Source organism: Eumetopias jubatus, unplaced genomic scaffold (assembly GCF_037043125.1).
Source record: "Eumetopias jubatus isolate StellerSeaLion01/CBP00866 unplaced genomic scaffold, mEumJub1_p1.0 scaffold_13, whole genome shotgun sequence".
NCBI lineage: Eukaryota > Metazoa > Chordata > Mammalia > Carnivora > Otariidae > Eumetopias > Eumetopias jubatus.
In genome coordinates, this window is record NW_028274819.1 from 107,404,006 (window position 1) to 107,417,738 (window position 13,733).

Here is a 13,733-nt window from a genome sequence, read left to right on the forward strand (position 1 = left end):
AATCCCCCAAAGCCAGCAATTGCTTCCTTGTGGGTTCCTCCGGGGCCACTGGAGGGCAGGAAGCATTTTGCTCTCCAAGAGTTCTGAAATGAGTTGACAACACAGTTCATTAACTCAATTAAATTCAAAGCTGAAAAATTCACTATTTCCCATCCCAATTTTGCCTAACCATTATATATAATACAGCTCATCAATGGTTTTGCAATGCTCTTAAATAACAATATACAACTACTGTAATCCATTAATACCAACAGTGTGTCCCCAAGTTTGAGTATAAATCATCTTGAATTATTAATTTTCCAGGGAAAAATTAATGTCCAGAACTTAATCATTTTGCAAGGTAAAGTCCAAAATCAAATTCTCTCAGCCTTTTAAATCCAAGGCCTAGAGAATTTTAAGTCTATATGATTATTATATTATAATCGCTGTGAATGTTTAATTTTGCTCAGCCTCAGGTACAGGATTCATGGTGCCTGGGAAGACACTGAATGAATTCTTCAGTAGCTGTTGCCTGGACTACTGTCCACTGTATGAATTTCATTTTTCAGACCTTCCCAGGCTGAATTAAATGACAAGCCTTGTATATGCCTCATTTTTAAAGAATCAAAAGAGTTAACAGGACACATAAGATTAATACAGCACTAGTCCCATATTGACAAAATAAAGACCCTAAAGCAGTTAATCCCTGCATTTCCATATTCTTAATCTGAGTATACCCCAGACCATAGCAAGTATAATGAGGGGAAAACAGCAGACAATAAAGATCCCTGAATTCATGGGGCACCTGGGTAGCACAGTCGGTTAAGCATCCGACTCCTGATTTTGGATCAGATCATGATCTCAGGGTTGTGAGATCAAGCCCTGCATCAGGTTTGCACTCAGCACAGAGTCGGCTTGAGATTCTCTCTCCCTCTCCCTCTGCCCGTTCTCCCTGCACTTTCTCTCTCTCACACATAAATCTTAAAAAAAAAAAGATCCCAGGGTTCAGCCTCACCAGGATACCTGACAGTCTCTGCTATTGTTGGGAGGGCCTCATCTGTGCTCTTCAACTCAATGGGGGAAGAGCTCCCAATGGGAGGCTAATTTTGTACTTACTATTCCTGAGGGGAAATCCACTCTTGCACTTCTTCCTCTCAAAGAAGACAAGAAATAACAAGTGTTGGCAAGGATGTGGAGAAAGGGAATCCTCATACACTATTGGTGGGAATGCAAATTGGTGGAAGATATACTGGAAGAGTATAGAAGTTCCCCCAAATTAAAAATCAAAATACATATGATCCAGTAATTCTGCCACTGAGTATTTACCCAACGAAAATGAAAATACTAATTTGAAAAGATACATGCACCTCTATGTTTACTGCAGCATTATTTACAATAGCCAAGGTATGGAAGCAGCCCAAGTGACCATCAATAGATGAATGGATAAAGAAGAGTGGTATATATGTACAAAGGAATATTACTTGGCCCTAAAAAATGAGATTTTGCTGCTTGTGGCAACATAAATGGACCTAGAGAATATAATGCTGAGTGAAATAAGTCACTCAGGGAATGACAAATACCATATTGATTTCACTCACATGTGGAATTTAAGAAACAAAATAAATGAACAAAGTGAAAAAAGAGATAAGCCCCCCACACACATTCTTAAATACAGAAAACAAACAAGTGTTTGAGAGAGGGGCAGTAAGTGGGCAGATGGATGAAATAGGTAAAGGGGATCAAGAGGTACAAAATTCCACTTACAAACTAAATAAGCCATTGCTTCTCAGCCTTCTGGCTAAGATCAAGTGTACAAAATAAATAAGTCATGAAGATTAAAAGTACGGCATAGGGAGAATAGTCAATAAGATGGTAATAATGTTGTCTGGTGACAGATGGTGTCTACACTTGTCATGGTGAGCACTGAAAAATGTGTTGAATTATTGAATCATGATGCTGTACACTTTGAACTAATATACCACTACATTTAATTATACTTCAATAAAAATAAATAGAAAATACAAATTGCAATCCAAGATCTTAATAAAAATTTTCAAAGAAAACAATTTTGATGATGAAGTGTATTAGACACTAGACTGGTATGCAGAGAGTTTCTTAATTCCCTTTCGTTCACAGTATTTAAAAATATGGCAGGAGGGTAGAGCAGGAGGGCGGAGCAAGATGGCAGAGGAACAGGAGACCTGGATTTCGTCTGGTCCAGGAATTCAGCTGAATGGGGATCAAACCATTCTGAACACCTACGAACTCAGCAGGAGATCGAAGAAAAGAAGAGCAACACCTCTCTGAACAGAAAAGCAACCACTTTCTGGAAGATAGGACGTGCAGAGAAGTGAATCCAAGGCGATATTCGGGAGGATAGACGGCGGGGGAGGGGGCCTCCGTCCGCCGCTTCTGGCAAGTGCTAGAGCCGCGGAGCACAAAATCGGAACTTTTAGAAGTCGGCTCCGCTGAGGGACGTCGCTCCAGTGGCTAAGCGGGGGGTAGAACCCTCGCGGGACAGTGTGGTCTCAGGACCCTCGGGGTCACAGAAAGACGGGGGGAGCCTGAGTGCGGCAGAGCTCCCAGGGATCGGAGCGGGGAAGCCGGCTGCAGAGACGGAGCCGAGGCGTGGGCTCTCAGCTCGGGGTGGCCATAAACTGTGATCCGCGGCCCAGTCGGGCCACTGCTCCTCCAGCAGGGACCCAACAAGCGGCAGAGCCGGGGAGACTCCCCTTCCTCCCCCGGGAGGAGCGGCGCGGGAGCGCACTGCAGGGATCTGCTGGGTTTGGAGACTCCACACGGGGTTGGGTGCCAGAGATAGAAACGCTCGGTCACAGGCCGGGTGAGCACGGAGTGCGGCCGAAGACCAGGGAGACGGGAGTGACTGACTGCTTTTCTCTGGGGGCGCACTGAGGACAGGGGACCCTGAGTTCTCAGCTCAACTGGGGTGGAGATTGGGAGGCCACCATTTTCACTCTCGTCCTCCAAAGCTGTACCAAAAGCTTGCAGGGAACAAAAGCTCCCGAGAGCAAACCCGAGCAGATTACTTAGCCCGGACAGACAAGGGCGGGGCAATTCCGCCTCCAGCAAAGACATTTGGGAACCACGGCAACAGGCCCCACCCCAGAAGATCCGCAAGAACAGCCAGCCAAGACCAAGTTTACCGATCAATGAGAACAGGAGAACTCCAGCGCTAGGGGAACACTGCACATAGAATCCATGGCTTTTTTACCATGATTCTTCATTCTTTCAAAGTTAATTTTTTTTAAACTGTCTTTTTTTTTTAATTTTTCTTTTTCCCTTTTTCAACCAACATCTTATCAACCCCTTTTTTAAAAAACATTTTTATTTTTCATTTTAAGAATCATATTCTATCCCTCCATAATAGTTACCCTTATTTTTGGCATATATATATATATAAATTGTTCTCTCTTTAAAAGTTTGAGATACAGTTTCTTCTAACAGATCAAAACATACCCTAAATCTCTTCTGTATACCTTTGTTCTAGTGTCCTGCCTGAGCACATTCTCTCCCCATTTTTTTCTTTTTTTTTCTAAATCCTCTTCTTTTTTCAAACAACTTCTTATCTTATCAATTCCTTTTATAAAATTTTTTATAATTTTTATCTTTACAGTCACATTCCATCCCTTCCTCATATCAACCTTTATTTTTGTACATATATAAGTTTTTCTTTCTTTAAAATTTTGGGAGGCACTTTCTCCTAACAGACCAAAATACGCCCAAAATCTAGTGTGTGGCACTGATCTATGCACCAGCCTGATCATATTTGATCATATTGTTTCTGTTTTTCTGTTCTGTTCTTGTTTGTTTTTATCTTTCTCTTTTTCTTTTTTTTTTTTTTTCTTTTTCTTTTTTCTTTCTTTCCCTTTCTTTTCCCCCAGTTTCAGGTCTTTTCAGATTTGTTTAGAGTATTATTTTCTGGGGATACCATTACCCTGTTAGCATTTTGTTCTCTCATTCATCTATTCTCCTCTGGACAAAATTACAAGATGGAAAAAAAATGACCTCAACAAAAAGAACAAGAGGCAGTACCGAATGCCAGGGACCTACTCAATATGGACATTAGTATGATGTCGGACCTAGAGTTCAGAATCATGATTTTAAAGATACTAGCTGGGCTTGAAAAAAGCATGGAAGTTATTAGAGAAACCCTTTCTGGAGAAATGAAAGAACTAAAATCTAACCAAGTCGAAATCGAAAAGGCTATTAATGAGGTGCAATCAAAAAGGGGGGCACTAACTGCTAGGATAAATGAGGCAGAAGAGAGAATCAGTGATATAGAAGACCAAATGATGGAAAATAAAGAAGCTGAGAAAAAGAGAGATAAACAACTACTGGATCACGAGGGCAGAATTCAAGAGATAAGCGATACCATAAGACGAAACAACATTAGAATAATTGGGATCCCAGAAGAGGAAGAAAGAGAGAGAGGGGCAGAGGTATATTGGAGCAAATTACAGCAGAAAACTTCCCTAATTTGGGGAAGGAAACAGGCATCAAAATCCAGGAGGCACAGAGAACCCCTCTCAAAATCAATAAAAATAGGCCAACACCCCAACATCTAATAGTAAAACTTACGAGTCTCAGAGACAAAGAAAAAATCCTGAAAGCAGCTCGGGAGAAGACATATGTAACCTACAATGGTAGAAACGTTAGATTGGCAACAGATCTATCCAGAGACCTGGCAGGCCAGAAAGGACTGGCATGATATATTCAGAGCACTAAATGAGAAAAATATGCAGCTAAGAATACTATATCCAGCTAGGCTGTCATTGAAAATAGGAGGAGAGATCAAAAGCTTCCAGGACAAACAAAAACTAAAGGAATTTGCAAACACAAAACCAGCCCTACAAGAAATACTGAAAGGGGTCCTCTAAGCAGACAGCCTAAAAGTAACATAGACCAGAAAGGAACGCAGACAATATACAGTAACAGTCACCTTACAGACAATACAATTCATATCTTTCAGTAGTTACCCTGAATGTAAATGGGCTAAATGCCCCAATCAAAAGACACAGGCTATCAGATTGGATAAAAAAACAAGACCCATCAATATGCTCTCTGCAAGAGACTCATTTTAGACCCAAAGACACCCCCACATTGAAAGAGAGGGGGTGGAAAACCATTTACCGTGCTAATGGACACCAAAAGAAAGCTGGGGTGGCAATCCTTACATCAGACAAATTCGATTTTAAACCAAAGACTGTAATAAGAGATGAGGAAAGACACTATATCCTACTTAAAGGGTCTGTCCAACAAGAAGATCTAACAATTGTAAATATCTATGCCCCGAACATGGGAGCAGTCGATTATATAAGCCAATTAATAACAAAAGCAAAGAAACACATTGACAACAATACAATAATAGTGGGGGACTTTAACACCCCCCTCACAGAAATGGACAGATCATCTAAGCAAAAGATCAACAAGGAAATAAAGACTTTAAATGACACACTGGACCAAATGCACTTCACAGACATATTCAGAACATTCCATCCCAAAGCAATGGAATACACACTCTTCTCTAGTACCCATGGAACATTCTCCAGAATAGATCACATCCTAGGTCACAAATCAGGTCTCAACCAGTTCCAAAAGATGGGGATTACTCCCTGCATATTTTCAACCACAATGCTTTGAAACTAGAACTCAGTCACAAGAGGAAAGTCGGAAAGAACTCAAATACATGGAGTCTAAAGAGCATCCTACTAAAGAATGAATGGGTTAACCAGTAAATTAAAGAAGAATTCTAAAAATTCATGGAAACAAATGAAAATGAAAACACAACTGTTCAAAATCTTTGGGATGCAGCAAAGGCAATCCTCAGAGGAAAGTATATAGCAACACAAGCCTTTCTCAAGAAACAAGAAAGGTCTCAAATATACAACCAAACCCTAGACCTAAAGGAGTTAGAGAAAAAACAGCAAATAAAGCCTAAACCCAGCAGGAGAAGAGAAATAATAAAGATCAGAGCAGAAATCAATGAACTAGAAACCAAGAGAACAGTAGAACGGATCAATGAAACTAGGAGCTGGTTCTTTGAAAGAATTAACAAGATTGATAAACTCCTGACCAGACTTATCAAAAAGAAAAGAGAAATGACCCAAATCAACAGAATCATGAATGAAAGAGGAGAGATCACAACCAACACCAAAGAAATACAATTATAGGAACATATTATGAGCAACTCTATGCCAGCAACTTAGATAACCTGGAAGAAATGGGTGCATTCCTAGAGATGTATCAACTACCAAAACTGAACGAGGAAGAAATAGAAAACCTGAACAGACCTATAACCACTAAGGAAATTGAAGCAGTCATCAAAAATCTCCCAACAAACAAGAGCCCAGGGCCAGATGACTTCCCAGGGAAATTCTACCAAACATTTAAAGAAGAATTAATACCTATTCTCCTGAAACTGTTCCAAAAACTAGAAATGGAAGGAAAACTTCCAAACTCGTTTTGTGAGGCCACCATTACCTTGATCCCCAAACCAGACAGAGACCCCATCAAAAAGGAGAATTACAGACCAATATCTTTGATGAACATGGATGCAAAAATTCTCACCAAAATACTAGCCAATAGGATCCAACAGTACATTAAAAGGATTATTCACCACGACCAAGTAGGATTTATCCCTGGGCTACAAGGTTGGTTCCACATCCGCAAATCAATCAACATGATACAATACATTAACAAAAGAAAGAACAAGAATCATATGATCCTCTCAATAGACACAGAAAAAGCATTTGACAAAGTACAGCATCCTTTCTTGATCAAAACTCTTCAGAGTATAGGGATAGAGGGTACACACCTCAATATCGTAAAAGCCATCTATGAAAAACCTACAGCGAATGTCATCCTCAATGGGGAAAAACTGAGAGCTTTCCCCCTAAGGTCAGGAATGCAGCAGGGATGTCCACTATCACCACTGCTATTCAACATAGTATTAGAAGTCCTAGCCACAGCAATCAGAAACAAAAAGAAATAAAAGGCATCCAAATTGGCAAAGAAGTCAAACTCTCACTGTTTGCAGATATGATACTTTATGTGGAAAACCCAAAAGACTCCACCCCAAAACTGCTAGAACTCATACAGGAATTCAGTAAAGTGGCAGGATATAAAATCAATGCACAGAAATCGGCGGCATTCCTATACACCAGCAACAAGACAGAAGAAAGAGAAATTAAGGAGTCCATCCCATTTACGACTGCACCCAAAACCATATGATACCTAGGAATAAATCTAACCAAAGAGGCAAAGGATCTCTACTCAGAAAACTACAAAATACTCATGAAAGAAATTGAGGAAGACACAAAGAAATGGAAAAACGTTCCATGCTCATGGATTGGAAGAACAAACATTGTGAAGATGTCAATGCTACCTAGAGCAATCTACACATTCAATGCAATTCCTATCAAAATACCATCAACTTTATTCAAAGAAATGGAACAAATAATCCTAAAATTTGTATGGAACCAGAAAAGACCCCGAATAGCCAGAGGAATGTTGAAAAAGAAAAACAAACCTGGCGGCATCACAATTCCGGACTTCTAGCTCTATTACAAAGCTGTCATCATCAAGACAGTATGGTATTGGCACAAAAACAGACACATCGATCAATGGAACAGAATAGCAAGCCCAGAAATGGACCCTCAACTCTATGGTCAACTCATCTTGGACAAAGCAGGAAAGAATGTCCAATGGCAAAAAGACAGTCTCTTCAACAAATGGTGTTGGGAAAATTGGACAGCCACATGCAGAAGAATGAAACTGGACCATTTCCTTATACCACACACAAAAATAGACTCAAAATGTTTGAAAGACCTCAGTGTGAGACAGGAGCCCATCAAAATTCTAAAGGAGAACACAGGCAGCAACCTCTTCGACCTCAGCCGCAGCAACTTCTTCCTAGAAACATCGCCAAAGGCAAGGGAAGGAAGGGCAAGAATGAACTATTAGGACTTCATTAAGATAAAAAGCTTTTGCACAGGAAAAGAAACAGTCAACAAAACCAAGAGACAACCAACAGAATGGGAGAAAATATTTGCAAATGACATATCAGATAAAGGGCTAGTATCCAAAATCTATAAAGAACTTATCAAACTCAACACCCAAAGAACAAATAATCCAATCAAGAAATGGGCAGAAGACATGAACAGACATTTTTCCAAAGAAGATATCAGGGAAATCCAAATCAAAACCTCAATGAGATACCACATCACACCAGTCAGAATGGCGAAAATTAACAAGTCAGGAAATGACAGATGTTGGCGGGGATGTGGAGAAAGGGGAACCCTCCTACACTGTTGGTGGGAATGCAAGCTGGTGCAGCCACTCTGGAAAACAGTATGGTGGTTCCTCAAACAGTTGAAAATAGAACTACCACATGATCCAGCAATTGCCCTACTGGGTATTTACCCCAAGAATACAAATGTAGGGATCTGAAGGGGTACTTGCACCCTGATGTTTATAGCAGCAATGTCCACAATAGCCAAACTGTGGAAAGAGCCAAGATGTCCATCGACAGATGAATGGATAAAGAAGAAGTGGTATATATACACAATGGAATATTATGCAGCCATCAAAAGGAATGAGATCTTGCCATTTGCAGCGACGTGGACGGAACTGGAGGGTGTTATGCTGAGTGAAATAAGTCAATCAGAGAAAGACATGTATCATATGACCTCACTGATATGAGGAATTCTTAATCTCAGGAAACACACTGAGGGTTGCTGGAGTGGTGGGGGGTGGGAGGGATGGAGTGGGTGGGTGATAGACATTCGGTAGGGTATATGCTATGGTGAGCACTGTGAATTGTGCAAGACTGTTTAATCACAGATCTGTACTCTGAAACAAATAATGCAATATATGTTAAGAAAAAAAAAAAGAAGATAGCAGGAGGGGAAGAATGAAGGGGAGTAAGTCGGAGGGGGAGACGAACCATGAGAGACGATGGACTCTGAGAAACAAACTGAGGGTTCTAGAGGGGAGGAGGGGGGGGGATGGGTTAGCCTGGTGATGGGTATTAAAGAGGGCACGTTCTGCGTGGAGCACTGGGTGTTATGCACAAACAATGAATCATGGAACACTACATCAAAAACTAATGATGTAATGTATGGTGATTAACATAATAAAAAAATTTTTAAAAAAGAATATTGCAGAGGATTTTCTCTAAAAATATTCAGGGGGAGTTCTGTGAAAGAGAAAGAGTCCTAGAGTCTAGACAGTCTCTTAAAAGCCATTCCTGTGTACTAATCCCGAATTTCATTCATTACTCATCTCCTTAGAGGTAATCCAAACAGATTAAGAAATCGAATGTTTATTTAAAAAAAATGGTATTCAAGATGTTCTTGCACGAAAAAACTGTTACTGCAAAAGTCAGAGTTCTGCAGTGATGGTAGCATCAACAACTTCTAGGTTTTCCCTCTTTCTCTGAGCACACTGAGGATTAGTGGGCAGGTGAAGGGAGCTTAGAAGGGAACCATGCAGGGAAGCTGTTACCAGCTCAGACTGTAGGGGTAATGGGAGGGAGCCAGTGAATTAGTGCCTCAGTCTCTCTCCACTCCTGCTCTCTGATCCCTGTTGTGCCTTCCATTGGCCACAGCCAACCGGATCTAGAGAGTAAAGCAGCTTCAGGGATAGCAGTCTACCTCCAGAGGCACCAAGCAGGGTCTGGAAGGATGGACAGTAGATACAGAGGACTCGGTAGAGAACGTCTAGCCCTGCTTGTACGTCCCATTTCCCACTGTTGTCTCCCTATTCCCCTCAGAAGACTCATTTGAGTTTCTAACTGTTCAAGATGCTTCTTAAGGAAATCCCTTTCCGTTCTAACACAGGTAGTGCTAAGCTCTGCCTATCTTGTTTCCTTTTACTTTCCCTTCTGGTTCAGACATATGATTTTCGAATATACTCCTTCAGATTTTGTCTTGCACATTCTACAGTAAGAAATACAAGATCGAAACAATCTGGATCTACCGCAATCATCCACTGTTCAAACAAAGCTTCCCACCCTCAAAACCCCATTGGGATGCCCAATCCCATTCACCGAGGACACATTCTCCCACCAGGTCAACCCCGGCCTGGACTTCATCTATTACTATCTACTTGCTCTCATTTTGCTCCCAAAAATATTCCCGTTTTTTTTCTGTGTCTTCTTATTGCACCAATTTCATACATTTCTTGGGTATGTTCCCTCAAGGTGCACATGATGCCTGTGTTTCCAAGTTATTCCTCTTCCTAGTATTCTTCTCTCAATTTTTTTCATACCCAGTTTGCAAGGATGGTGGCCCATTGCTCTTACTATGGAGTACTTGCTGCTCTAAGAGTGTTTTTCAATCGTGTTCTGGATTCTGGCACCTTCTGAGGAGCTGTTCAAGTTTTTCCCTAAGACGTTACTTTTCTCACCTTTATTGGACCTGGTCACTCTGTCTGATTTAGTAACACATAAAATATTTCCCTTTATATTTCCCTTTAGCCCTGCTAAAGAGTCCTGATACCCAGGCATATTTCATTTTCCCTTCCATATCTGTCTATCCTAGCTTTCAAATATCTAATTTTCAATTATCTTCCTGTTTGTCCTTCCCATTGCAACACATCCCCTGAAGAAATCTCTCCTCTATCACAGCTTAATCATACTTTCTTCCAGTATTTTATTTTTTCCCTTGCTACCATTCAGATAATAAAACTGAAATATATTTTCAAACTCCTCTTGTTTCTCTTTGATGTCCCAAGTTAATTTGATTTCTAGAAACCAAGGATTCCAAGCTAAAGCCTTTCTAGCCTTTGGATTTGAAATAATTTTATCAAGATAACTTTTATTTCAGTTCTTATTGATGTGTATTCTCTGTACACTAAGGACTTTTTGCATTTGTTTATTCTTAAAATCAGTTGCTACTTTATGGGTCTCAGAAAGCCAAAGTAAGGGTCAGAGTTTCTATAACTAATAGGCTGTAACAGAAACTCTGGGGGCCCCATCCACATTCCCTGCCCCACCGAGACTATTTGATTTCAACATAGCTGAGGTGGACAGCTCTGATGTGTCACCAGTGTCCCCTCTCAAACACTTCCCAGGGCTCCTCTGCTTCAGGAGTCTCTCCAGAGGTTCAGAAAGTCACTCCGTCCTTGTGCAGATATAACCTAGGAGAGAGAGAGAGAGAGAGGGAGAGCTGCTCTCAATCACTGAGAACAGGGGCCGCTGGGTAAGCAGTCCAGTTTCTCAGGCTGCAGAGGGACAAGCATTTGCTGAGTGTACCATCGCCCACAAGCGGAAGCAGTTCCATGACACCCTGTGTTGCACTCACCTGTCGTTTCTCACTAACCCCATTCCCTCTCTTCAGCTTCCTGGGATCATCTCAAAAACAAACAAACAAACAAACAAACAAACCCTACCTGAACCCTGGCTAGTCCATGCCTCAACTCAGTTCTCAGAGACATAAACGAAGCCTACATGCGACCCTGAGCTGGAGCAGAGCTGGATGAGTGACTCGAGACAAAAAATACTAGGCTGCCCCTGTCCCTGAGCACAATTAATGGAACTCAAGGCCACAAGTTCAAAGAAGCTACTTGGGTCTGGCATTAACAATTTAGAGCTAGGAGTGTCAAACACACACACTAGTGAGTCCCACTCGGAATGCAGCTACCCGGTGAACTGTGATGAGAAGCACAGTAGGAGCGGCAAACCGCTGGTACTGGCACTCCTCCTGCCTCAAGGTAAGTCTTCCGTGGGACTCGAGGCTCTCTCTTGAGGATTAAATCCCTGTTTGAGCCTCTTCCCTACCACACTAACACCAGCGACGGCCTTGTGGCTCGTGTCAGTGGCAGCCACCATTCCAGTGACTTCAGCTGTGGCAGAAGGTGAAGGGAGGAAACAGCTGAGGTCTGTGGTACCCAGGCCTGCTAGTGGGCAAGGACTGTGGGAGGGGCACCATTAGACTAACTTACACAGGCTGTGTGGCCCTGCACCCCTTGCTCCTGACTCCACTCTTAGCCAGCCACAACAGTTCCCCTCCAACACATCCTCAGCCCCCCGCCGGGCACCTCCACCAGAGCCTCTGGTCATGGGAGGAGCACTCCTCAGGTGTGGCCTTCTCCCGCCATATCCCCTGGTATGGGAGCGGGCTTCGGGTCCATTCTCCTACCACGTCTCGATTGCTGCTGTGGAGCCAGGACTGGTCCCCATCCTCCACCAGAGACCCCAACAACCAACACAATCATCTTCCCCCCACCTCCTAAAAACCCTACCATAGATCACACTCTATTTTATCCCATTTAGAATCTGTCATAGAACCCAACAATCTTTCCAATTTCTGGCATAGGATTGGTCTCCATTTAAATTTGCATAAAAACAACTAACCTAAACATTTTGGTCAAAAATTATTTTGGGTCCCAAGTACATGGCAGCAAAATTTCTCAAGGGCATGTACATTTTAAAGACTGGCTCTTTTAGGGTACACGCACCCCAATGTTTATAGCAGCAATGTCCACAATAGCCAAACTGTGGGAAGAGCCAAGATGTCCATCGACAGATGAATGGAGAAAGAAGAGGTGGTATATATACACAATGGAATATTATGCAGCCATCAAAAGGAATGAGATCTTGCCATTTGCAACGACGTGGATAGAACTGGAGGGTGTTATACTGAGTGAAATAAGTCAATCAGAGAAAGACATGTATCATATGACCTCACTGATATGAGGAATTCTTAATCTCAGGAAACAAACTGAGGGTTGCTGGAGTGGTGGGGGGTGGGAGGGAGGGGGTGGCTGGGTGATAGACACGGGGCAGGGTATGTGCTATGGTGAGCGCTGTGAATTGTACAAGACTGTTGAATCACAGATCTGTACTTCTGAAACAAATAATGCAACATGTGTTAAGGAAAAAAAAAAAAGAAGAAGAAGATAGCAGGAGGGGAAGAATGAAGGGGAGTAAATCGGAAGGGGAGATGAACCATGAGAGACGATGGACTCTGAAAAACAAACTGAGGGTTCTAGAGGGGAGGAGGGTGGGGGGATGGGTTAGCCTGGTGACGGGTATTAAAGAGGGCACATTCTGCGTGGAGCACTGGGTGTTATGCACAAACAATGAATCATGGAACGCTACATCAAAAACTAATGATGTAATGTATGGTGATTAACATAACAATAAAAATTTAAAATAAGAAAAAAAAAAGACTGGCCCTTTTAAACTGGAAAACCAGCATCATAGCTTCTGGGAGATCCAGTAAGACAAGGAGCCAGATGGGCACCCAGGTTGCTTAAGGATAAGATGGTTAAAACCATAATTACACAGCAATTCATCTCATCACAGAGGGCTAGCCACGCTATACCAAACTTCCCCAATCACAGTCAGGTAATAAGCCTGGAAGAACAGACTACGGTGTGGATGGGAGAATAATCAAAACAGCTTGTCTCTAACTGTTGAAAAACAGTCAAGTCAGGCAATATCGACCCGGAATATCAAGAGCAGCTTAAGGATCACACCAGCACTAATTCTACCTTTTCTTTTTCACTCCAGCCCATTTTGGAACTGTCACATAAGCATTGCTCTCGTGTCCCTAGAACTAGAGGAAAGTGGTTCTCTCATTATAAGAAGCCAGGCCAAGAATAGAACACAGGAAGGAAAGCATGTCCAGTATGTGTCCCTCCCTACAGCTGCAGGAAGCTCGGGAAGCTAAGACCTCAGAAGCAGTAACTGTTGCAGGGTTGGCCCGGTGGGGTCACAGGGGACAGAG